Here is a 27,742-nt window from a genome sequence, read left to right as displayed (position 1 = left end):
CAGGTATCCAAGAGGATGTTTTAGGTTTTTTTGGTTGTGAGTAGAGGTACACATTAATTTATAATGGAGCTGTAAAAGCACCATCTCTGTCATCCTGAGACATTCGTTTAAAAAGTTTAGTGCTGCAATTGTTAAGCTGAGTCGGTCTTCTCTCAGAACCATTGACCACCACTCGTCAACAGAAAGGGAACTTGTAAATTCCACCGATTTGGCAAAGAACTTAGATCTTATTTCGGTGAGGCCAGGGCAGAGGGTAAGTAGATGTTGTACAGTCTTGCCAGGTATGGTTACTTTTAGATAGTGTAACTGATTGAAAATCTGCTAATGTATCCAGTTTAGACATGTATTCTAAGTAGAATATTATTTGTTTTAGAATCTGCAGATATCAGAATTTTGGATTAAAGCGTTTGATGAATAGATCTACAAATAACCACTCCTGATGAAGGAAATCTTATTTCCGAAACGCGTTGAGTTTTTATGTACAATTATTTCTGAATACATGACAGCAATATGAAACTAATATTGTAACCTTGTATCATCAGTTTGATTTTTTTTCTGCCCCATCTTGCTAAATTACATTAAAATTACGCTCTAACCCCAAACTTATGCCTAATTGAATTGACCTAGAAGATGTTTTTGACAAAGAATCTACCTTATAACTGATTGGGTTCACTTAAAACTACTATTTTTCACTTTGTAAATAAGAATGTTTGAAAAACGTACCGATAAATAATTATTACTTATGTACGTATGAATGCTATTTACTTATTGTTTGTCATTGTACAATCTCCCGAGTGTGCAGGGGACGCGGGTGTTCCACAGACCGTGGACACTTTTCTTACAGTGCCAGTGCTGTGCTACTCTCCTCTGCACCTCATTAACGTAGTTACTCTCATTACCTTCAACCTACCTAGGAGTGCACTTGTTACCCTTTGTTTTTGTTCTGAGAGCTCTGCACATTGACAGGATTTCCACAATCTTGTTTCTGTCTGCCTTTCCTTCCTGTCCCCTCCACTTCCTCTAGCACAAAGCACTTTGAGTGTGATGTCAGAACTACAAAGTCCACTTCCTTCAAGGACAAGGGTTGGACCTTAAAGCAGGCTAGATTTATTCCAATCACTTATGGACTTTACCTGTAAAAGAAGAGATCTCACACAACATCTATGAATAAGCGTTTGGACTCCAATCCTTCAAGGTTTCATTGGACCTCTGTTGGAAAAGGTGAAGATGGAGCTTTATCCACTAAAGATCCACTGGGACTACAAGGGGTGAACCTGCTGCAGGAAAAAGGTCTCTCTCTCTAACAGTCACAGCGGTACCCAGGACCTCACTGTGTTGAAGGACTCCAGCAGTTGTGTGCCTGTCTCCTTCATGTTTGGCAGCACGAGAAAAGCACTAATCTTTTCCCTGAGCCCCTGAATGGGGCTCACAACATCCCGAGAGCCTAGACAGCCGGGATCCTAGCTTTTATTTTTACCTTTGAACTACTTGGAACCGTGTTTCAATCCCATTCAACACATTTGAACCACCAGGACTCTCCGTTACTGCCTTTTGCACTCTCCCAATCCTCGAATTGGCTCTAGAGACTGGTTAGGTGACTTATCAGTTTTGCACCCATGAACATATCTTTTTAAAGAACAGCGTGGTTATTACGTGCCTTAAATCCATGATTCATTACTCAGAGTGCTTAATCTTGCTATCTTTGCGTATTGTGTGTTCTTTCCTCAGGGGTGGGTTTTGCCTAGTGTTTTTATAGTTAGTTATGATTGTACATGGTGTGTTTGATTAATATACATTACATGGCCTGCGGTAGCTGCCATGTAGTTATGGTTAAATTGCTAATCCCATAGGAAGAGCACTTTTTGGGTGGCTTATAACTTCGCTCCCCCTGGACGAATCCACACCAAACTTTGCAAAGAAAGTATATGGCCCACTCTGAACTTTTTTGCAATGTTTGGTGAGGTTTGGTCCAGGGGGGGTAAAGTTATAGGGGGGGTCCCAAAATGTATTTTTTTCTCATTGACACAACGGGAAAAAACTTTGCTAACTTTGTTAAAGGGACGTTATGGTTAAGTTGCACTCATTAAAACCTATGAAATTCAATGAAAAAACGTTGTTAAGGGGACGTTATGGTTAAGTTGCACTAATAAAAACCTTTGCAATTCACTGAAAAAACGTTGTTAAAGGGACAGTATGGTTAAATTGCGCTACTAAAAACCTATGAGATTCAGTAAAAAAAGTTGTTAAAAGGACGTTATGGTTACAAGTAAAATCGAAAAACCCCTGAAATTCGCCAGTTATGGTAAGCTAAGCAACCATAACTCGCGCCACCACCGTGCACTGCTAAGACCAACACCCAGGACATCAATGATGACATCACAAATATCATTAATGACATCACTGATGACATCACATGTGCATTTATTTTTCATACAAGGGCTTGTGAATGTAATGTTGGCAAAAAAGTATCAGTGATTATCAGATGTGTAATAAACTACATACTTCATTACGCAATGTAGTGTTCTAAAGAATATTCCATTGCAGTGTTCTTTCTAGTACAGGAACCTACTCATACAGAAATGTAGGTATTGGATGCAGCATACACCATAGAGGTGCAATATTTGTAATTTTCCAAAGCTATATAGTAAAACAGTGAATGTTTCTGCATCAGACTTTTCCGTAATGTGAAACATGTACTAAGTAGCTAATAATGCATCACTTACTACATATTTCTAATAATACACACAACACATAAATAGACTAAAATGCATACAAATATGGGGCTTATATATGGAGAGTAAAGTAAGCAAACAAGAGACAGTATCATTAGCAACTGTGTATAATCTACATGATTGTATTCACGCACAAAAATGCTGTGTTTCAGGCCTGCCCCTTCCCCTATATATGTACATCATAAGATTTGATTAAATTCTAAGGAAAGTAGTGTAAGAACATGTGAGAATAGCAACATCTATGAATGTAATACCTTTTGAATGTTAAGTTTCTGACTGTCAGTAAATAAAACCACCTGGCCTAGATATGGCAGTGAACAAAAAAGAAGGGGCTAGACATGTGATGTCATCAGCGATGTCATCAATGATATTTGTGATGTCATCTTTGATGTCCTGGGTGTTAGTCCTAGCAGTGCACGGTGGTGGTGTGAGTTATGGTTGCTTAGCTTATCATAACTATTTCAGTTTTTTTATTTTATTTTACTTGTAACCATAACGTCCTTTTAACAACGTTTTTTTTACTCAATATATATATATTTATATATATATCAAGGTTATATATATATATATATAACCTTGATTGGACATTCCTTTAATTTGGACTGTTATACTTTGCGGTTTGGGTTGCTACTGAAATACATTCACACCCCTTTTAAGAGCATGGCCTTCCCTCGACCCACATTACCACAAAAGGCAAAGGAGGTATATTTCTTAACTGTGCCAGTTTTAGTTTCATGATTGTGTTGCCTCTTGGTTTGTAGCAGTGTAAGGGCTGAGTGGGCATTTTAGCCCCTACTCATCCTTGTACCTTTGCAGGGCAGAATCCAACTCATCACAAATTGGATCTGACAAAAATGTGCCTATTACATAAAAGCACTACTGGCCCACAACTGTAAAGGAAAATACAGAGAAAGTAGATATGAAAATAAAGTGGCACTCTGGGTTTGTAGGTGGGGGTGCTCTGGACAAGATATTAGCAGCAACATGTTAAAGCTTTGTGGATACATCTTTTAAAAGGTAAACAAAAGGAGTGCTTAAAAAACACTGGGCTGCTTTTCAGGTGAACCAGGGGCACATTATGTATTTGTCGAGGTACGTTTTGGCATCAGACCTGGACTTTGGGCACTGTTGGCACCAAGGTAGGGTAAGGGAGAAGCATTGACAAGTTTTTAACAATATGGTGCTGTTCAGCAGCGCTGACAGCTTGTGGGTCAAGGAGGCTGGGGACGGCAACCGAAGTTGGGTTGGTAGTGCTGCAAGACTTGGCGGGCCCAGGTGAGGAAAAGCAGATACTTGCCTTTGGCGGCCAACAGGCTCAGCTGGCTCAACACAGAATTAGTGTACTGCAGTAGCATCGTCGAGATCCAGCAAAACTCAGAGAAGCGTTCGAGCATTGAGGTTGCAGATGACTTCAGCGACTCTCTTACAGCAACTTGGGCAGTGACGAAGTTTCCCACACCAGTGTTGCAGCAGTTTGGAGATACTGTAACGCTTACCTGACCTCTGAGGGAGCCTAGGGAGCCTCCGGACAATGGGTGCTGGGGCATACTAGCCAGGACTGCATAGTGCGCAGGACTGCACCTAAAACAATGGAAACAAAGGTCACCCTGTGGATTCCAGATATGCCCTCTCCTTCTGTCTTCCTCCCTCCCTTGAGGATCCCGGGATGTCTTCAGCTAAGGTCTTGCTCACCTGATGGTCACAATGGTGAGCTCTCTGTCCTGCTGTCTTGCAGGGGTGCTTTTGTTCCTTGTAGGGGCTGTGCCAGTTACTTCATTGGCGCCCAAGTCCAGCCCAGCTGCGACTTGAGAGTGGCCTTTGGTGTCCTTGTGCAGTGTTAGTGCTGTGTTCAGGTATAATTGGACTTGCAGTGCTGTTGGTTTGCCTGCACAGCGAGCGCGCGTTGTAGTAGAGCTGCTCAATGGTGTTCGTTGTTTGGAGTGTGGAACGTAGAAGCTGGGGTATGACTGCTGACGGTAAGTGTAGAGCGCGTTGGAGAGCTTTTGGAATGCTCTGATAATTCAATGCTTGTAGGTACGTCTTTCCACGCTTTGCGCATATTGCCACTAACCCTCTGCTTCTGAGGTGTGCGTGTTGGTTGTGCGCGTAATACGGCAGTTTGCTTGCCTTTGATGTGGAGCGTGTTGTATGCACGAAGTCAGTGGTTTACTCTGTTCCTTTCTTTCCTTTGCAGGCGGCGGCTGTCGGCAGCTGGGGTTGCTGAGGTTTGTCTAGCTGGGAACACTGAGACGCGGGGAGCCGAGTGGTCGAGGAAGCACTGAACGCCAAATGCAGGTTCTGTGGGGTTCTTCAGTGCAAGATGCAAAGATGTCCCGCAGCATCACTGGTAAGCTTTACCTTGGTGTTTCCTTGCTTGCAAACATTTGTTTTCTGACTTTTTACTTCTTTTTTCAGGTCCGGTCAGGAGCGCCGGCAAGCGTCACGCTGCTGAGTGCAGATCAACGCGAAGCACGGGGGAGGCTCTGGGCATGGCTTAAATAGGCATCCACTCCCAGAGACTAGCAATCCCGTGGAAAGAGTCCATGGCCTGCTAGACGGCCATCTCAGTGGAAATAGGAAGTCCTTTACCTTCATACCAAACTGTGTGCCTCAATAGTATTGTATGACTGGGACAAGCGCCAAGCATAAACCCATATAGCCCCAATGTGTGTGATCTTGGGCCAGCTGGTGCCAAAGGGAGTTGGGTGCCAATTGGAGGATGGGTGGAATGCCCTAGCAGGGCTAGTTTCTGGTGGTCATGACAGATATAGGGGGAGTCAAGGGTCACGTCCTTGGTTCTGTTGTTGCTGGGAAGCTCAGCCCAGCATTTTAGGGACAAGGTGAGTCCTTGCTTCTACCCTTATAAATTGGGATTTATGGCTACCAGTGCATCCATTGCAATAGGCCTTGTCCAGTCAGCTGGTCATACCACATATGCCCTGTGGATGGTTAGGGACAACAGTGTGCCTCCTGCTGGGACGTCTCTGTCTTCACCTCTATATCAGAGGACCTTTGAATAGGCTGTATCTCCAGTAGAGCTCCAGGTGAATCATTCAATCTTGACGTTTAAAGATCAATCAACTGTGGGAAGGGTCTTGCCTCCACCATACATAGGCCACATGCTACAAGGGAATGGTCCAGAGAAAGCCTGTTGTCAAAGGTCCAATCAAGGCTGCTGTTACAGGTGTGCTTTGCCTGCTGATATCATACCAAGAGTTCTTTATCTGCAGTAAGTAGGGAGTTGGAATGGAACTTTGGCAAAACCTAGCAAATTCAAGCTGATGAGACCCCTATGTGGTCAGAACCACTCCTTTAGGCACTCTAGCTTCACCACCTTCCACTGTCTGCCTACTTCAAAAGGGGTCCAGCAATCAGCACTATAGTGTGAGAGGGTCATTGTCATGGCAGGTCGGTCATTGAAGCATATGTCCCAGGAGGCCCCACGGGGAGAGTTCCTGTTCGCTGGAAAAGTGTGTTGGATCTCCTCAGGGGAATCAAAGGAAAAGCTTCCTGGGTCCCACATGGTTGTCGTAGGTACACGCAGGCCAGACGACTAATACACACTCAGTACTGTCATGCATGAGTCAGTGATAACCAAGCTGATAATATGGCATCCAATGCTTGTGTCCATATAATTGTGGATTGTCAGTAGCCACAATGTCAAAACCTGAAACAGCTTATTAAGTTCCACCAGGCTGCCTGGGTTACACCGTTATGATATTTTGAAGCAGAGGTACATAAAGATGTTACCTTTGAACCTGCCCTGCTTCAGGGCAATTGCTGGGGATGTCAGGACACGTTCCCAGCAAAGAACATGTATGCATTATGTTTTTTGGCATGGAACATAATTAAAGTAGGATCTGGTTAGCAAATACCTCTAGATTCTTGCAAATGCAAAGGATATATAAACCCGCAGGACTGCAGCGTTGCTTGTCAGGAGTGATGAACTATCTGTCACTGAACCATCCAACAGTAAATCCCACCAAATCCTACTGATGACCAGCAGCAAGAAAAAAAGCAGAAGGAAGGTCAAAAGGTGGCACAATATAATGTATTAGTAAGGCTCAGAGACTGGTATCTCAGATTTCGAATGAATTGCTTACTGACATTGGAGGTAATGGGGCCCAAATTGGGGATTCCCAAGGAATTACGGTTGTGTAGAATGTGTGGTGTGGAATTGGAGTCGTTGAAGCATCTGGTACCGGAGCTTTTGTACACGAGGATTGCAACCTTTGAACCCTTTATTAATTCCACTGCTGAGGTTATATCTTCAGCCTTATGGCACAGGCTAAGGACGACTGTTCATCTGTCTCTCATGTTAGCCCTGGCAACATTTCTGGTGCCGATCTTCGATAGACTTGAAGAAGTTATGATTGGTATGCTAGCAGATTTAGTGAGGGTCACCGGTGACTAGAGAGCACGCTCTCCCTCTGACTCCTACTTGCGCGCGATCCATAGTCTGGAGGCAGGATGAGTCGTCATGTTCCTCATTTTGCAGCTTCCATAATCAAACTCCGGGTTGCACGATTGAATGGTTGTGTATGTAAGGCAGGTGAGTAAACGGAAAAACAGATATTTCTTATTAAATGGATCGGGTGGGATCTGATAATTGCTTTCTTTTCCCTCGTCTATCATCAATTGTATTGTATTCTGTGTGTAATTTGTTGTACTGTGAGTGTATTTACTTATTTTATTTTTCTTGTGTTGTAATGTAAAAGTACCATGTGTACTATAAACATTTTTTTTTTTAAACATTTTTTTAAAAAAAGAATTGTAATTGAATTATAGATGATGTGAACTGCACTTGTTCCTTAATGCAAACAATTTTTTTGCCAAGTTAGTTTTTGGGAATAACCAGGGGTTGTCCTGGGAGACTCTCTGCCAGACATGAGTCCTGGTTACAAGAGCCTTACCCAGAGTCTTTACCTCACTATCTTTCACAGAGGAGAGATAGCCTAAACATATCAGTCTTTGTTCTGCCCTGGGGCAGTCCAGCACTGAAATGCTAGGCAATTTTCCTCTGAACAAGAGTACCAACAGCAACCCCAGACACGTGTTTCGGTCTGGTTGAACCTCATCAGTAGGGTGTAGATGTTCCTCTCTAAGAATAGTTAGCAAGGGGTCCACGTCTGGATTCCTCTAGTAACTTAGGGTGAGACCCAAAGTTACTTGAAATATGCAAATAACAAGGGGGGTCCTGGGAGACTCTCTCTCTGCCAGACATGAGTCCTGGTTACAAGAGCCTTACACAGAGTCTTTAGCTCACTATCTTTCACAGAGGAGAAATATCCTAAACATATCAGTCGTTGTCCTGCCCTGTGGCAGTCCAGCACCGAAATGCTAGGCAATTCTCCTCTGAACAAGAGTACCAACAGCAACCCCAGACACGTGTTTGGGTCTGGTTGAACCTCATCAGTAGGGTGTAGCTGTGCCTTTCTAAGAATAGTGAACAAGGGGTCCACATCTGGATGCCCCTAGTAATTTAGGGCGAGACCCAAAGTTACTTGAAATATGCAAATAACAAGGGGGGTCCTGGGAGACTCTCTGCCAGACATGAGTCCTGGTTATAAGAGCCTTACCCAGAGTCTTTAGCTCGCTATGTTTCACAGAGGAGGAGGGTCCAGAAACTTACAGGGACTATGCCCTAGCACCCCTTATCGGTAAGATGCTCCCTGTAAACAGACATATGAGCACCTCAGCAAGCCACACATGCAACACTGTACAGCACCCAACACTTTTGCCACTCTCCTAGAAGCCACCCCAGTGGAAGCCTACAAGGTGCCACAGTTTGGGGCAGGAAGAAGGACCTTGAGCTGTGTTTCATTCATGAAATGCAAAAGAAACACAACTATAGTCTCACTCCCAGTCCCAGCCAGCCTGAACTTCACAGGTGACAAAGACATCACCTTTCAAAAGGTAAATGCTGTGGATGGCAATTGTGAGGAACCTGAGGGCGTCCTCACTTCCTTTTCCCAATATCCTTCCCCATCGCTTTTGGATCCTGACCCTGAGGGTGGATTTATTTATTTATTGTTTGCTTGTTAGGAACTTATACAGGAAATAAATACTGTTTCAAAGCACCCATAGGGCAGCAGGGAGGGAGCGTGGGATAGCAGTACAATTAAAATACCAACAAAAAAAAAAATGCAGTGAGGGAAGGGACGGTCGAACCTACTATGCCTTGTGAGTATTCAGAACATGCAAGTGCAGCAAGGAAGAGGGCAGTGGGGTAGGTGCTGTGGTGTCTGTGCTTGCGGGTGAATCACAGATGATGCAAGGTATGGTAAGTGCCAGGCGGCCAGGAACCGCGTTGAGTGGAAAGTGCGAATCTCCAGTGTGAAGGGTGCGCCAAGGCAAGTGCTGAATAGGGATGTAACGGTATTACGGTATACCGTTAAAGATACCGTGAACCACTTAATTGAACAATAATAACCGTCACATTGTTTATACCGGTATACCGTTCATACCGTTAAGTGTGCTTTTCAATCTAATTTGGAAAGGCTGCAGTAAGTAAGTGCCGCACAGTCTTGGTCTTGCACTGTTGGATGTGCCGTCTGCAAGTAGTTTCAGTTGGAGCAGTTTTTAATGCCATTCCATAAACCACACGTGCCTGACACAAAATCACTATGTTAGCAATAGGAAGAATAAATACAGTGCCAAGAAGGAAAAGGGTTTACTTTGGGTTGGCGGCTTTGGGGTTTCTATATTTATAATGGATGTTTTCTAAACATATGACAATGGGGGATTTCCCTGGTTCTATCATTGAATTTACATATAATAAGTCACACTGCGAAATGTACTCATCTCTGTGGGTATTCCCTGCTGCCATACCAAAGGGTAACATGTCCGTGATTACTGAACACCTTTTGGTCCGCAAGTAAACTAAAGGCTGTAACGTAAAGAGAGAGTGCGTGTGTGTATGCGCACAAGCGTATACTACCATCAGACTCCATTGATCTGTGGCATGCAGGTTATCAAGATGGCAACATGTTCATCTTCACCAGTGGCCAGTGGGGGAGCTAAAAGCCTAAATGCCACTTAAGACAAACTATTCAGTTTTCTTTGCCAGTCGCAGCAGGTCTCCTCTCCCCCCCCTCCTCCTCCTCTCCACACGTGTGTTTGTGTTTGGTGGAAGCAAGGGGTGGCATTTCAGTGGAAAGTATGTTGAAAAGCCCAATTCTGGCCCTGGATGCCTGGTTTTGTTTGTGATGATTAATCTGACAATTTATGACCTTTTAGAAAATATTTGTGAAGATTAGTTAACTCCACCTGCTATACCGCGATAACCATGATATACCGTCATTTGGCAAGAAGGTTATCGTACCGTCATAAAACTAATACCGTGACACCCCTAGTGCTGAAGGAAGACAGAAGCTGGGGAGATTGGGTGTGACTGGTCCGAGGACCCGCGGATGCATAAGGGTCCATGACACCAATCACAGCAATTGTGAGATTAGCAGAGGAAGGAAGAAGTGAAGGAGGAGGAAAGGTAGAGAGAGCTGTAATGGGCGGACCGTGTGACACGACAACTGTGCCTAGACCGAGGATACCCTGTCTGTGAAGGCCAAGAAAACATACAAATAACAGGTCTGCATGCATTAAAGAGATAGCTGAAGTAAAAAAGAGAGCAATCTGTGTAAAATACTAAGAAATCAGAAGGAGTGTATTTTTCACCTGAAACTGGCTTTGAAGATTAAGAGACGAAACAAAGTCTGACTTGGCAAGCTGGACAAGGGGAAGGAAACCCTATGACTTTGTGAACTTTGTTGTTGCCCTGGGAAAAGGAACCTCAAAGCCCATTTGGAACGTTGTTGTCTTCTCAGGGAAGGGAAATCCGAGATCCTTTTGAACTGTGTTTTCCTTTTGGGGAAGGGAGACACAAGACTCTTTTGGAACTGTGTTGACCTCTCGGGGGAAGGGAAACCCAAGATCCTTTTGAACTGTGTTGTCCTCTTGGGCAAGGAAACCCAGAGATCCTTTTTGAACTTTCGTGTCTTCTTGGAGAAGGGGACCCCGAGACTTTGTGGAACTGCATTGAACTTGGTGAAGGGGAGCTGGAAAGTAAGCCAAGAGCTGGGAGAAGTTCAGAAGTTTATTTTACAACACTACTTCTTTTTCTGTTGAACTTACTGACTCTGACTATCCTTCGTTTCTTTAGGTAAGGAATTCCCACCCTAGCATAGGGCAAGTTAGGCCTTCCTCCATCCTGACATTTAAGTCAATAAAAGTAGTTTGCTTGAACTTTGAATCTTTTGTCTGTATCTTGTTTCATGATGCCTTTGCACAATGCACTGAGCCGATTAGTGCCACCAATAGAGGAACACAAACACTTCCCCCACTTTAAAAAAACAAATCAGAAATGCACAATTGAAAATTAACCAATACTTGCACCTTTTCTTAGGGGGCTGACTACTACCTTCCTACAGCTCCATATTTAAAAAGCCAGCTTCCACCTTCTGAAGCCTATTGGGGAAACTCCCAGATTTTATACTAGCTAATCCAGCAATTAATATAATATCCCAACAATTCAAGTTTATCAGGATGTAATTTCTCACTGGAAATGCAATTTAGTGTAAGGGCTTATTTTACAGAACTGGCAAAGCCAGTAGGTCTGGATTTGAAAATGTATAGAGAAGGATTATTTTGTTAAGCCAGAAAAGGAAAAAAAGGCTTATTATGTTTTATTATTAATAATAAAACATTCTTATAATGTGTAGCACGCCCAGGGGCATCAGTGCGCACATATAAGAAGAGACAGTACACACTGCTCATGATAGAGGGAAATCAGAGTAAATAGCGTGTGAGTTCCAGGTAATCAATAGAGGAAAATCTAATCTTTGGAATTAAAAAGAAAGGTCTAAATGAACTTTTGAAGCCTGAGACGTTTCTCATTTCGAGCAAAATAGAATTCCAGAGGCTAGGTGCAGAAGTATTAAAACTGGTGCCCCGGACGTTCTTTAACTTGTGCCTTGGTGTAATTTATCATGGCAGTTATAACGAAAGAAGTGTGTGGTTGGGGCCTCTGTAGCCTCTTCATCAGACAGGTGCTTTCACTGCCACACATTTGTATGTTAAGATAACATTTTATAAGAGATGTGATGGTGGACCTGAGCCAATGCAAGGATCTCCTAGCCTGAGTGACATGATAATTTCTTGCCAGTCAACACACCGCTCTGACAGCACCATTTTGGGCTACCTGTAACATTTCTAGATAACCTTTACAGGGGCCTGCGAGAAGACTGTTACAGTAGTCATTTCTTTAATTAATAGGTGCTGTGGCCAGCATAGCCAAGTTGGCCAGTGATATATATGGTTTAATCTGACTAATCAATTTAGTTGTGTAGGCACAGCAAGCTTTCATTTGCACCACATGCTTTTTCATGTTTAACGTCGAATAAAGATGGACTCCAAGCATTTTCCCCAAGGGTTCACTTGAATTGTACAGTCTGCGATTTTAAATTGGCTATACCTACCCTCTAACTTTTTTAAACGTTGACTAGAGCCTACTAACCTGAGTCCAGTCTTGTTATTGCTTAGGGCCAATAAGTTGGTGTTCATCCATCCCTGAATCATGCTCTATGTCTGATTAATTATATTTATGTCCTTCTCATAGTCACTCGTGAACTCTAAGAGAACCTGGGTATCATTGGCATAATTGGTATATTTAATGCCAACACTATCCAGGAGGTCAAAGAGCAGACAGGTGTTCAGGGTAAACAGGGAGGGGAAAAGACAAGCCCCTTGATGGACTCCACAGGATAACAATTCAGGAGGTGCTTGAAAACCATCAGAGGCCACTGTGGCCAACCGTGGCCCCAAGAGAGAATCCATCCAAGAAAGGGCAGGTTAAGAACAATTTACAATTCTTTCCAACCTCTCGAGCAGTAAGTCATAGTCAACAAGATTAAATGCTGCCGAGAGGTTGAGAAGCATTAGTAGAGCCACCTCTCCAGAGTCCATGATGTTATCCAGGTTAGTTCTTAAGTTGAGCATAGCAGGTTCCGTACCGTGCATACCATGAACACTAGACTGCAAATATGCCACCCTATACAAAATCTTTAATAAAAAAGGAACATTGGTAATAGGGCAGTCATTACCCTAAAGCCCAAGATCTAATGTTTCCTTTTTCAAAATTGGTGTAGTCCATACCCCCTTAAGGATGGGAGGGACCACTGATGTACAGAATGATGAGTTAACTATCTTGGGGCGCCAGGCAGCCAATAGCATACTTGATAATGCTGGCTGGACACACATCTCCAACGCAGATGGAAGGCTTCAGACTTTTGACAAGTCATCCTCGGAAATGTGTTTAAAACTAAATTCGGGAGATAGATTGTGGTGCACACACAAGCAATTTTTATTATTGACCACATTGTTACCCACATGAGGTGGGTGCATACGATGTGCGTTGATTGTAGCTCAGTGAGATTTTATTTTTATTGTGAAACCATGTTGAATTTTAGTGCAACATGTATTGCTTTTTGATAAAGTGGGACAGGTGCTATTATTTTCCCCCAATCTCTTTAAGAACAGAAAACAATTCTCTTTGGCTTAATTTCACAGTAAGGATCCTATTTTCAAAGTGATCGCTTTTAGCTGTAAGAACTGCTTTTTTATATTTTGCCTGTGTTGCGGTATGTTGCGCGGTTCTCCAGACAAGGATGTTTTTGCCATATCCTTTTGCACTGTCTTTATTCTTCTACATTCTATTTTCTTCTCGTAAAACCAAGTTTTACCCAAGGTCTCTATCTTTACCATTTTTGTGGTGACGGGTGCCAGTGTGTTTATGCTTAATGTAGTAAAAAAAAAATCGAAATTGTTCCGCATGTACACACGTATCATTGGTTTGAACAAGTTTTCTTATCAATGGACAGGTCAAGTTTGCAAAGGCTTTAGGAGAGACCCTCTGGATATTTATTACTTTGGGTTCTATCTTTGAAGGACTGTTGGCTTTTTTACAGTTCATTGATAGAAGAAGTGCGAAGGAGATCAAAAGGTGATCAGTCCAGGGACTGGTAGAGATAACCAAACGGGTCAGAAGACGATTGTAAGTTAGCACCCAATCTAAAATATGTCCCTGTTTATGTGAAGGGCTCTTAACTAGTTGGGAAAACCCAATTGCCTGGAGGGCAGTAAGGAGAGAGTCTGCCTCAGAATAATTCTTTTGATAAGCCCACAAGTTAAAGTCACCTAAAATTAGCATATATGCAGAAGTCTTAGTAAAATCTCCTATTAGGGTGAGGAGTTGTTCTCCGAATGATGGTGTGGTCATTGGTGGTCGGTAAAGGACAAGAATACTAATAGTAGTATTATGGTCTATACTTAATTTAATAAAAGTATATTCACTATTATCTAGAGTAGTTACAGTGTGTGTATGTGCACCAAACGTAGCTCTCAAGATAATAGCGGTACCACCACCTATACATTGCGTACAGTCTGTTCTGCAAGTTCGATATCCTATGGTGATGGCCAGAAGGGCGGCATGATTTGGTGTGTCACTAAGATGAGTTTCAGTTAGACATATTATGCCCAAATCTTGGCTCGCAATCAGACCTGCCACCTGTAGCATGTCTGATGATAAAAAAAGTATTTAATAATGCAGTTTTCATTAATGTCTGGGTGCGGAATGGGAACCATTTTTTTAATTTCAGGTACAGGCTTGTTTAAGAAGTTTGTAATGCTCAAGATGGTGTGCTACTAAATTTTATTTATCAGCGCTGTCTCCATTCTGCATAAATAAGAATTTCTGGTGCCTGTTGGCTATTAATGTGACATTGTTCAAGCGTACTGGGCTCTGGCAGTTCCACTGCTGGAACCTGTGTTGCACTATTGTTTTTTATGTCTATACAGGTGATGTTAGTGGTATTTGTAATGACTTATGGGGATGACAAACTCTGGATCAGTTGGGCGCTGGTAGGGTATGGTGGTCCAATGGTCGCTGTTGAGCGATTTGATCAATTATATGGTCCAGTCAGGTCATAGTCATTAATTTGTTTATTTTTGGTTAGTTAGCACCAAAGAAAACATCATTGTAGAAATGAATGACAAGTTTTTGACATGGTAACTCGCTACACAGACGACGCGCGTTTCAACCTAAGTATTTTTCAAGGCTGTGATTTGGTGATGTTGTGATGTGCACCGTGAAGTGACATAGTGATACCCATTGTTATTTATGACATATATATTCCATTCAATATGCATGTATTTAATAAATAGTTTCAGTAATGAGGAATGGAAACACATTGTGGCAACAGATTGGTAATTAGCAAAACCTGTGATAGTTAGTGGTGGTGACGGGGTGGATAACAGGGCAGAACATATAACAATTGATAGTTACATTTAGGCATGATGAGATGTATGGTTACAGGTAAAGTAAAATTGAGACAGAGTAAGAGACAATGTATCAAGGGAGACAAAGGAAAAGGAGAGTCAATTAGTTAAGTCAAGGGCCAAACGAATTTTGTATGACAGCCTAGTTGAAGGAATGTAGAAGAAGCAGAGTCTTACCCAATTGAGTTAAGGGGTGGACTTCAAAATGCTGTAAGCTGGTCTTCCCAGATAAGGGCGCCAGGGGGGCTGGATAGGCGATCTGAAAAGTAGATAGATAGGGTTCTCAGCAGGGATGGGACCCATGGACGAGTGGGCGATGTTAGATAGATACTACGCGGGAGAGGTGAGGGTGCTAGGCTGTAGCAATTAGGCAGGAGGCCGGGGAAGGACGTCTATGAGGGGGCGTCTGATGGGAGGCTTACCGTTGGCCGGGTCCGGCGAGTTCGTTGCGTGTGAGCGTTCTCGGAAATCCGTGTGCTGTGGATCAGCCCTACTTACGGGAATTTATAAGAGCAATGCGCGGATTGGTTGGTTCATCGAGCGGTGTGATTGGTCTAAGAAGGCCGTCCCGCGGGTTGGGAACCTGTCATGGTTTACGTCACAGGGGTGAGATTAGAAAACATAGGGGAATTGCCCAGAACGAGCCTGATCAGGATTGGTGCATGGAAGGAAGTTACAACAATTGTGACCATAATGTATGTGTAGGCAGAAACTCTCACAGGTTTATGTACGATTGATTACAGGAAAACATGGAAATCATGGTCACTATTTAATCCAAAAGTAACGGCGCGATATTTGCATATCAGCTTTGCTTCTTTCTGGCGTAGTTGTAGTTCTCTATCTCCACCCCTTATGTCGGTTGATATTTTCTCCAGTCCCACGAAGGTGATGTCTTCCTTGTTGTCCCACTGGTGTTCTTCCTGCCAGTATAATGCAGTGGATATCTGGTTTCCTGGGAATGTAGGAAATTGAGATGTTCCCTGATCCTTGTTCTGAGTTCTCTTTTAGTACTCCCAATATATTTGCGATTACATATACAGTTAATAGCATAAACCACAAATTTGGATCTACAGTTGATGTAGTCTCTGATTGTATGTGTGTCATTGGTACTAAAAGTCAAAGTCTTGGTCGTTGTAGCGAATTTGCACATGGAGCAGTTTCCACACTTGTAGAAGCCCACTGGTTTGTTGCTGGTGAGCCAGTTGCCATCAGTTTTTGGAATAGGCGCCATGAATGATGGGCAAAGGATGTTTTTGAGTGTTGTGGCCTTGGTATAGGTTAGGATTGGCTTGTCTGGGATCCATGCCTTGATATCTTCATCTATTGATAAGATATGCCAATGTCTCTTCAGAATCTTCTGTACTTGATGGCTATCACTGCAGAACTGGGTAATGTATCTTATTGGGCTGTCATTTGTTACCTGTTTACTGGTGGGTATCTTGGGAGTCAAAAGCGTGCTGCGTTCTTTACTGTTAGCCATAGCTATGGCTGCTTGTATTGATTGGTCTGGGTATCCTCTCTCATGAAAGCGTCTGCTAAGTGTTGCACATTCGTTTCCATATGATGGCCCGGTGCTGCAGTTCCTTTTGGCTCGGAGGAATTCACCTTTGGGGATATTATTGATTACAGATCTTTTGTGGCAGCTGGATGCGTGCAAGACTGAGTTGACTTCTGTCGGTTTCCTATAAGTTGAGGTCATTAGTTCTGTGCCAGCTGGCGTGATAGTGATATCCAGGAAGTCAATGCTCTCCTTACTTGAGGTCCCCGTTAGTTCAATCCCAAAATTGTTCTCATTCAAATAGCGTTTGAATGACTCAGGTTCTTCATCTGTACCACACCAGATCATCAGGATGTTGTCAATGTATTGCATTCAAGTGTGGATCAGTTTGTTGAAGTCGTGGTTGGTGAAGGCGTGTACTTGCTCATAATGGTACATAAATAGGTTGGGCATTGAGGGTGCATATGTCGCACCCATGGCTATGCCTTTTGTTTGCCTGTAGTATTGTTGGTCAAATAGGAAGATCGTATTGGTCGGTGAGAATTCCAGAAATTCTTTAGTAAGTTCCAAATGTGACCAGAATGAGGCTGATGCTTTTGTGAAGGCAAAATCAATGGCCTTTAGGGCTAGTCCGTGGTCTATGGATGTGTAAAGAGCTTTAACATCCAGAGTTACCAGAGTGTAGTCTTGGTTCCACACGATATCCTGCAAAATTAGTAGGGTGTGCATTGTGTCACGTAGGAAGGTTGGTATCTTTGGGACCTCAGGTGCCAGGATGTTGTTGATGTATTTGCTCAAAGGTTCCGTTACCCATCCTATTCCACTCAGTATTGGGCGTCCTTCTGGTATGGGGTCAAATATCTTGTGGATTTTATGCAAAAAAAAGATCGTCGGCATCCTAGGGTGTGATAGGTGTAGGTATTTCATTTCGTCATCTGACAAAAGTCCACGCTTGTGCCATTTGGTCAGCAGGCTGCTGGCTTCCGTTAGGATTTCCTTCCTTGGGTTCTTACTTATGGTGTCATAGCAACCAGGTGTAGTCAAATGGATGAGGGCCATTTTTACGTAGTCAGATCTGTCCATTATGACCACGTTGCCCTCCTTGTCAGCTTCCTTGATTATGATTTGGTGGTTGTCTTGTAATCTATTGAGTGCGAGTCGTTCTTGACTGGTAATGTTATCTTCTCCTCTTGAATGGTTCATTCTCATGCGGTCCTGTAACGCTTGGAGGTCTCTTGTGACCGCCAGGCTGAAAATGTCTATTGCATTGTCCCCTTGTAGGTTGGGAGTGAATTTGGATTTTGGTTTCATTTCTGGTATTTTCAAGTTGCTTTCTTCAATATTCAGTTCTTGCATGGTCTGGTGCATGTTCTGTGTTTCCTTGTTGGGTGAATGGTCCAGGGTTGTCAGGAGGTGGGTACATTCAAGATGTTCCATATCTAAGGTGCTCAGTGGTACTGGTACAGGTTTGGGTTGTTTCCACTTGACTTGTTTTGAGAAGAATTTTTTGAGTTTGAGTTTCCTGATGTATTTGAATAGGTCGATCGGGGCATTCACATAGTTGGTTTGCTTTGCTGGAGCGAAAGAGAGACCTTTGTTCAGGATTTCTGAGTCATATTCTGAGAGGATGTGTTTGGAGAGATTCGTCACTAAGTATGTTATCTTAGCGTTCGTTGCTGTAGCTGTGTTTGGGATCTCGTTAATCTGATAGCACTTTCTTGTTCTTCTTGGGCGTTTCTTGGTCCCCGCTTTCTTGCCTCTCTTGGCTCTAATCTTGGTGGGATATTTCCCCGGGTAGGGTCTAAAAAATGGACTTGTTTGTTATTTCGTTGTTGTTGTTGCTGTTGTGACACTCGGTTTCCTTTCCTGTAGCGTTGGATCTTGTCCAGGAAATTGTAGCCAATATTTCTGCTTAGTTCATGTTGTCTGGACAATCTTGATGCAGCCCTTCCTTCTCTATGTGGGGTTCTGACCTTTCGGTCTCTGTTTGTGGCGTATCAGGTGCCTGGTCACAGTCTTCATTCTCTTCAGTTTCTTGTTCTGGTTCACTGTCTGCGTCCGATGTTGCTGGAGAGCTGGCTGGGGAACATCCTTTGGAGTTATTTCCTTGTATATTGTCAAACTTTGGGTGGAAGGTGAAGACTCTATTGTCTTGGTAATCTCTTTCATCCCTTGCAAATTTTCTGCATTTTCTGATTTTGACTTCGTCTTGGTGATTTCGCAAAATTTCGTTCATGATTTTGTAGTTTTTTTCTTTAGTTGCCGTGGGCGAATTGTTGGATTCGATGTCAATTTTTAGTTGATCTATCTGTAGTACTAATATCCCATGTGCTCTATCAGCATGTTCTAGGAGTAGTTCCATCATTATTTTGGAACCCATGATGAGGTTTTCTTCCCATTTGGCCGCCAGGTCCGCGTCCTCAGGGTCTGTAAAGTCTGGGAAAATGATGATTCTTAAGCCCCTTGGGATTTTCTCTTGTTCCACGTAAGTTTGGAGGGTAAATCTCTCCCAGAATGTATTGATTTCCTTGGTACAAAGTCTTTCTAGTTTTACAAATTGTTGCCTGAGGTTATCCGGCACCCTTGGAGTGGGCGGAAATGCATGCACTGTGGATCCTTTTGCGGCAAAGAGATTCTTGGTGTCAGTTTTCCTTGATTCTAAATAATCGGCCATGTTGGCTCGGGTGCTGCGGGGATCTGGTCCCTGAGTTGTAGTTTTAGCAAGGGTGGAGTTGATTGTGGCGGGACTTCCTTTCTCCTGCGCACCTCCTCTTTTCTTGTTTCCGAATCTGACCAACAGCCTGGATCCTGGTTTGTCGAGGAACCAACTCCGGGGTTCCGGGGTTCCCATTTATTTGTAAGAATTGTGGGGATGACAAACTCTGGATCAGTTGGGCGCTGGTAGGGTATGGTGGTCCAATGGTCGCTGTTGAGCGATTTGATCAATTATATGGCCCAGTCAGGTCATAGTCATTAATTTGTTTATTTTTGGTTAGTTAGCACCAAAGAAAACATCATTGTCGAAATGAATGACATGTTTTTGACATGGTAACTTGCTACACAATGACATGACGTACATTATTAGGTGCCAGTAGAGGTGTATGATGCGCCATATATCGCTCCACAATATCATTATGGTTAGTATGTTTATAAAACGTTTTTGCATCCCAGGAGCCTGTTCCTAGGTTGCTCTTAGCAGCCTTAATGGCTTCTAGAGGATGCATGTTAATGTATTAAGCAATATGTGTCACTGGTTTTCCAGATGATTGTGCTGTTGATGCCAGACTGTCTTGTGTTGTGAAGGTAAGGCAATGCAGGAAACCAACCCAAGACCCACCAGGATGCAACTGGGAAATCCTGAATCGGCTCCCCATAACCCGGGCTTGCTCTTCCCAGAATTCTGTGGCGCAGGAACAGTGCAGTCACTGACTGGGAAGGCCAGACTGCGTTCAGATGTCCAAAGCTAATATCTCTGAGGAGGATGTTGATAGAAGGCGGGGACTTCCTGAGCATGTCGATGACCCAATCAGATCTTTACAGAGACAGGTAAGGTGGAGCTGACAGGGAACAGGCAGATGAGGGTATGACTGAAAAAGGCAGAGCAGAACCATGGAAGCTGGACAAGATGACAGAAAGGGGGAGCAGGGCAGAACTGTTGGGCAAGAATTAGCTGAAGTAAAAAAGAGGATTACTAGGGCAAGGAACACTGGATTTCTGGAGCAGAATACAGGGCAGAGAATCAACGCGCTAAGATGCGAGGAACCAAATGTCTCTGAATGTTTTTATGGTGCCGGTAACACAATGAGGCTTGGACAGAAACCCACGGTTGTCAAGTTTTCTACACCTCACATGGGCGGAGCCAGGAACACGACAGTTCGTGAACCGTGGACCCAAAATGGCAGCACCCAAAGAATGCTGCAACCTTGCGAAATGGATCCACGGAAAGCATCAGCGTGTATACAGGTGCCACAAACCAGCCCGAAGACCCCTCAAGGTAAGTGGAGCCGGGTGGGAGGCACCTCGCCGGGAGAACAGTGTGACATAATGTCAGTAAATAACCAAAAGTGGTGATAAAGATACAGAAATAAAGTTATCAACATACCTTAAAGGGATGGACAGCACTACAGCACGGTCGGCATGAACCAGCACAGACCGGCTTGTTACCAACGCTGCTTCAAACAGTGAATAGAAACTCTATTGTGTAACTGACACACACACATGTAAACAAAAACATTGTCAGGGGTTTCCATCTTTTTTTAGATGGCAGCTATGAAAATAATGCATTTGTTATGATGGAATGGGCAAATGAATGGCACTCTCGGCATCATGAGGCAGCTCATCATCATGAATTGGAAGCATTGTTATTATATTATTTAACCACACTACCGATGGCAACCATAGACAAATAACAGGTATGTTCTAGTTCCAAAAACCTCAATGTGCCAAGCAGCATAGCTAACAATAAAAGCAAAAACAATGGAACACAAAAGCGGAAATATTATTGTTTGAAGCAGCATTGCAACAAAATAAGCATTTAAAAGCAACAATCAATAACGTTCTCCAAATGGTTCCACGTGTTAATAACCCTGCAAAGATTTTGCCATACAAACATTTTGCCATATTTTTGCGGCAATATTAAGTCATGGACCCCTCTGCAACCCCCACATTTTTTTAATAGTGTGGGGGACACCCCTCAAACCTCCAGTCCCAATAACCCCATAAATTATCCCCACTAATAATATCGTCTATGGCCATAACCCGCAACCATATATATGGCGATATTATTGGTGGGGATAATATTACTTGATACACTTCAAATTAGACGCTAGACTTGGCTTATACAAAAACGTTGATCCTATTTTCACCATGATCAACTCATCAAGTGTCTTCAAATGTTCAGGTAGATTGCATGCTTCTCTTCTGTGTTGAAGGTATCCCTCTGTAACTTTAGCAGATGTTCTAGCTTGGGGCGCAGGACGGCAAATATAGAATTTGTATTTGGCCAAAGTAAACATGTTCCAATGTTTAGCCAAGAATCATGGACCAGGCTGTTCACTTTACAAAAATAATAAGAACAATACATATAAATGCACAACATAGAAGACGAGATTATCAATGCATAGGTAACATTCCACAGCTCGCCAAGCCAACGTACTCAGCAACACTGTTTTCAAAAAAATAGTACTCAGAAATGCATCACAGAGAAGCTGATCGGAACTGGGGTCCGTCATAGAAGAGCTCTTGCAGAGAGCTAACTCTCACTCTAGCCAGACTTAAGCCTTAATTACATTTCGAGAAGTTCAAAGGTGCCATACAACGATTTATGAAAGAGCTGACCTGCCCAGAAAACTCAAAATACCCAAACAGGATTTACCAATTAAATGCATTTCTTTATTCTATTATGTACAACACAAAACCAACTTGTAGGCAATTATTAAACACCACAAAAGAAAGGGTGTGAGACAGGACGGTTTGCACTTGGAGACAGCTATGCTCTCTGTGACTGTATTTAACAGACCCCAGTGCCAGAAAAATCCAATAAAGGAGGAAGGAAAACAAGATAGAAAACAAGGTACCATTGTGCCATATTTCAGAATATAATGCACGTTTTGTTTTTAATTATATCCCAATGTGCCACCAATTCCTAAAAGAGTCAACGCAAAATGGCAGCAATTGTCTTCAAATCAACTATATTTGCTCCAGGATCATGACTGGGATATTAAGCAGGTTGAATAAAAGACCTCTGATAAAATGGCGTTCATTTTTTTAGCTGAAGCCAATCATTATTCCCTGCTCTTTTGCCTACTGGTTTCAGCTGGGTATTCTATTCAGCTGGGTACTGCCTTCAATGGAATGCTCATGAACTACCTGTGGTCCAGTTACAGCCTCTCACAAGGAATCATTTAGCTCATTGGTATATTGCCCAGCAGTGGAATATCAGTCCCGACACAAAGGTCTATGGGCCTCATTACGGGTCTGAGCCAAAATCAGCGGTAACTTCGCTGTTGTGGAATTAGCGTTACCGCTGTGTGGTTCAGCGTAATTACCGCCGAATTACAACCTGGCGGGTGCGCGCACACACCAATGGCGGTAACGGTAATTCCGCCAAGTGGAGTTAGCACCCGACCACCAGTGAGATGATGAAATTCCACCAACAATCAGGGGAATTACTATTACCACCATGGTGGTCAGCAGAATTCGTCATCGCTATATAAGGAAGCACCGTGGTGGCTGTTTTGGAAAATACAATTCATTGAATATCTCGAGAAAGGAGTGCCATCTAGACACCCAGCAAAGGCCAACCATGTCATCAGGAAAGGGCAAAGGCAGGGTGCCCGATATGAGGCTGGAGAAGCCTACATTTACTGATCAGGAGATCACAGTGTTGACAGAGCCAGTGGTTACCCACTCTGAAGAGCTGTATGGGGCCTGAATAGGAAGGCCATCCAACAGCACAAGAACACCCTATGGGTGGAAATCCGGGACAAGGTGGTGGCCGTAGGCCACGTCCCACGTGAGGTGGAGGACATGAAAAAGAGGTGGAATTACATCAATGCCAGGAGCCTCATCTCCATCCAACTCCGGGAGACAGCTGCATCTGGAGGTGGCTCAGTGGAACCACTTCAATGGACACCATGGGAGGACATGGTCAGTGGCAACCTGCACATGGTCGGGATCGAGGCGTGGACACGTCTGAGTTAGGAGCCAGTTGCCAAGCTGAATCTGGCGAGTACCACCGTGATATTTGCTCCCATACATGGACAACCCTGCAGGTATCCACGAACACCCACACTGCCATGCAAGCAACGTGAACCCCAGCAGGCATATATCATCCATGTGAGGCATCAGGCCACAACAACATGATTCAGGGGGTACAGGAATCCCCTGAATGACACCCATGCACAGGCAACATAACCACTATGCAACCATATGACATGTCCATGCCTATGGATGCACATCATTTGTGTTTCATCAAAGCCACTAGCCCCTCAACTGCAACGCTCCATGTAGATACACATTGAGGAGTACATGTCTGACAAAATGGCCACCTGACCCACACACAACCAAATGCACTGCACCCACCTGACTGCACAACCGGATACCAACAGTCCTGACGCACCACTGCACAGGACAGCCAGTAGCTCAGCCCATCCCAGGGATGTATGACCAAAGCACACCTGGCCGGCCAGACACAATGCATGCCATGTACACAGTGGCTGACACATGATGCTAGCACCCCCAGGAGGCCCAACACACAGTGACAACATAGTACAAGTGACAGTGAATGGTCATTTGCCATGCACCTCAGCAACAATGTAGTAATGCACATGTCAATTTGCCCCAACAAGAATGCAAGATACAGAGGAAACAACTGAGGAGGCTGGCACCTCCACTACACCTGCACCAACGACTGCCAGCAAGCAGCCAGGCCAAGGTAGTTCAGGAGTGGGAGTGTACCACTCAAGAAGAAGCACCAGGCCATCAGACCATCGACAGACACTCCAGCCATCTAGATTGGCACCCCCACGGGCCACCACAGACCCCAATTGTGCAATCAGTGCCACCAGGAACAAGCCACTGGCCCGACTGTGGACGCACAGGTGGGGCAAAGTGTGGACGACAGCCACTTATCTGAGCAGCCACTGCAGGCACCGCAGACGAGCAGTATGAGAGTGCCTCGCCTGCATTCAGCCAGCTACATTCCCCGAAGCGCTATTTTTCACCTGAATCCTCACCCTTTTCCCCACTGCAGTCGCCAAGATCCCATCAGGCATCCTGCCATTATTCTCCGCTATGTGGAGGAGTCACCTGAGGAGCAGGACGGGCATGCTTGCCGTCAAGGGCAGCATGAGGATCATGACAGTGGACATTCATCACGGGCAGCGTCTGTCCCCACACTCCAGGCCATCTGGGACCGTCTGGACCGGATGGAACAGAGGCAGGCGGGGATGCACGCCATGGCGCAGGAACAATTAGGGCATTCTAAGGCCATGCGCGATTGCATCCAAGAGGCCTCTTTATGGTTTTCAAGGGGCATCTTTGCAGGAGCACAGTGACTTGCAATGGAAGCCTATGCCTCCCAAGCCATGGGGTGCGGGAACTGGCTGAACAATTGTCCTCATCCCATGAGTCCAGGGCCAGAGCAATATACCTAAGCATGTACCAACTACGGGGGAGCATGCAGGGGAGCTCACAGTCGGCTACCCCTACTGAGGGGTCATTGACAAGCACTCCGCCCAGGCGGTCACAACAGTGTGCCTCAAATGCTGCAAAGCCTTCAGACTAGGGGGAGAAGCGCAAGCGCTAGTGGGAATAGTTCTTGGGGCTGGAGGTGGGGGCTGGGAGTAGTTCTTGGGGCTGGGGCTGAGGTGGGGGTGGGAGTTGGTGTTGGTGTAGGGTTAGCATGTTGCCAGAAATAAACACAGTTGAATCATGATCATTTTGATTGTTTTCATTTAATGCAATTTAGACATGTGTGTTCATTGCATGTATGGGCGGCATGTGTCCAGAGTCAAAAGTTATTGTCCATGAGGTCCTGGCAGACCATCTGACCTTCCCTCGCATCCCCACTTATGTCCTGTGGTGCCCTGTTCACTCCTTCACCATCTTCCTCATCAGAGCTAGGGGGAGGGGTCATTGTTCTCATCCACAGACATTTCAATATTCCTACGTATGCACAAGTTGTGCAGCATAGCGCATACCACTACGATTTTGCCAACCTTCTCTGGGCTGTACATGAGTGCGCTGCCTGTGTGGTGAAGGCACTTGAATCTTGATTTTTAGCAGGCCAAATGTCTGCTCAATGCATGCCCTGGTCCTCCTTTTTTTAACTTTTATTTGTTTATAGTTTATAAAAACTTTTACAAAAAAGAAAATATTTTTGATAAAATCAAACATCAGCATATGTAATTACATTCCTGTTCTAAAAGAAGAGTACAATTTCATTCATTCTTCATACCTTTTATATCATATTTACATTTACCTGAATACCTTTAGTCTTTCTAATTTATTTTACACACATTTCTTAAGAATGCTAAAACTCTTAACCTCAAGGACATTGATTCTCCATGTAACATCATTGACCATAAGACATCTTTCAATAACCATACCTTATACACAAATTCTCCAAAATAACTTATTCTAGATGTCATGAGTTCTGGACATTCGATCATTAAATGGAATAACATTTCTGTCTCTCCAGGCTCTTTACAGAAACTACACATTCCCTTATCCATATGTTTATGTGACCGTAAACAAATAATTTCATGTGTAGAAAGAACATTAAATCTTAATCTCATAAAATCAATTTGCATCTTCTTACAAGGAAATGTCTTTAGATATGATCCCGTGTCTCCAGAGATTTTTTCTGATGATAGTATATGCGCATACAGTCTGTATTTACAAATTACACTTAGATTTTCTTCCCTGTCCAGTAACTTAATTTTTCTCTTTACCTTATTCGGATTGGTTTTCATCAGTTCCATTGACTCACCTATTTCTTCAATATTGCATCACATTCCACCCTTAATTTTTTTATATATCCAACCGTATCATTCGCTCTTAATTGTTGGTAAAGTGTGCCCTCTTGGGAATATTCACATTTACTCATAAGGCATACTTTTTCCACTGAATCACGCTTATAAAAGATTGCAGACCCATCTCATACCTAATTACTTCCAACGGGATACATTTTAGTAATAAATACAGTATGACTCGCCATATCTTACTTTTAATAGCTCCATAGCTCTGTATTCAGGCTCCATCCTTTTTGGCCAGAATTCTAGCCCATACAATATAGTGGGCATTAATTTACTTCTATAAAATTCCCTGCATGGTTCCAATGAAAATGTTCCATATTTACAATCTACTCTCTTCATCTGATTTAACATTCCACTTACTTTAGAATCCAGATAGTTCACAAAAAAGATTTTTTTTTACTTTGCAACTATAGGATACCCCAGGATTTGGAAATTCTCTTTCACTGTAAGTTCGTTATTTTCTCAATTCCATACGTACTTACTCTTTTTTTCCCCCTTGTCCTCCCTTTGATATCTTGATTATTACTGTTTTGGATGGATACATTTTTAACTCCATACTTGCCATATAGTTACCAAAGGTTTTTATTAGTCTTTGTAATCCCACCGCGTGGTATCTATAAGCAGAAAATCATCGGCGTAACTTGCCCAATTTATTTTCATTTTCCCAATTTTAGGAGACACAACAGTATTTACATCCAACTCCTTTTCAACCCGGACACATACAAATTATATAAAGTAGGTCCCAATATACAACCTTGTCTAATTCCCTTATCAGTTAAACACTCTTTTGTTAATACACTTTCAGAAATCAGAAGCCGATTCATGAAATTAATGTGTGCTGAAAATTCCCGCGCAAGCATGCGAAAGCGTGCGAATCGCAGCGCAAGTGCGAAAATCGCAGCGAAACCCGTGCATAGCGATTCATGGAAGTACGTGCGCGTGTAAATCCATGGATGTGTGCTAAAATCCTGCGTGGCACACGCTGGCGCACACGTCTTCAAACAGCATGCGCTACGCGCACAGCGAGCGCACACAACAAAAGTAGGCGTAACACGGGGCGTAAAATGCAGAATGGGGAACAACGCGTGCAAATGTGGGCGTCACGGGGGAAGTACAGGAAGCAAATGCGCGGAACGCCCACACGTATTCATGGAATCGAACGGGGCTAACGCATGCGCCAAAGAAGACATGCTAATCCGGAAACACGTACACCAGCAGGAAGCAGGCGTACATGGACCCGCGCAGCATACAATTGCACGCAAATAACAAACAAGCTCAGACGCCAAGATGAATATACCATTCCTCGCAGCAGTGGTTGTGGGATACCGCAGGGGGAGGAGGATAGTCAGGGCCAGAATTTTTACACCCAGAACCAGCCTTTTTGGGATGCCTGATGACCAGGTTTATGGGAGGTACAGGTTTCCACCTCACATAATACTCGACCTGGTGAGTGAGTGGGAGGATGGCTACACATCACCCACCCTGTGCTCCCAAGCACTGAGCCCCTTGATAAAGGTGCTCAATGTACTGCACTTCTTGGCCACTGGTTCATTTCAGCGGACAAGTGCCATAGTGGGGGGGGTCTCACAGGCCACGCAGTCACGCTGCCTGCACCAGGTGTTGGCCATCATGACTGCACGCCC

The sequence above is a fragment of the Ambystoma mexicanum genome, chromosome 2p (genome assembly GCF_040938575.1).
Source record: "Ambystoma mexicanum isolate Mex_15411 chromosome 2p, UKY_AmexF1_1, whole genome shotgun sequence".
Taxonomy (NCBI): domain Eukaryota; kingdom Metazoa; phylum Chordata; class Amphibia; order Caudata; family Ambystomatidae; genus Ambystoma; species Ambystoma mexicanum.
This window is presented reverse-complemented; position numbering follows the sequence as displayed.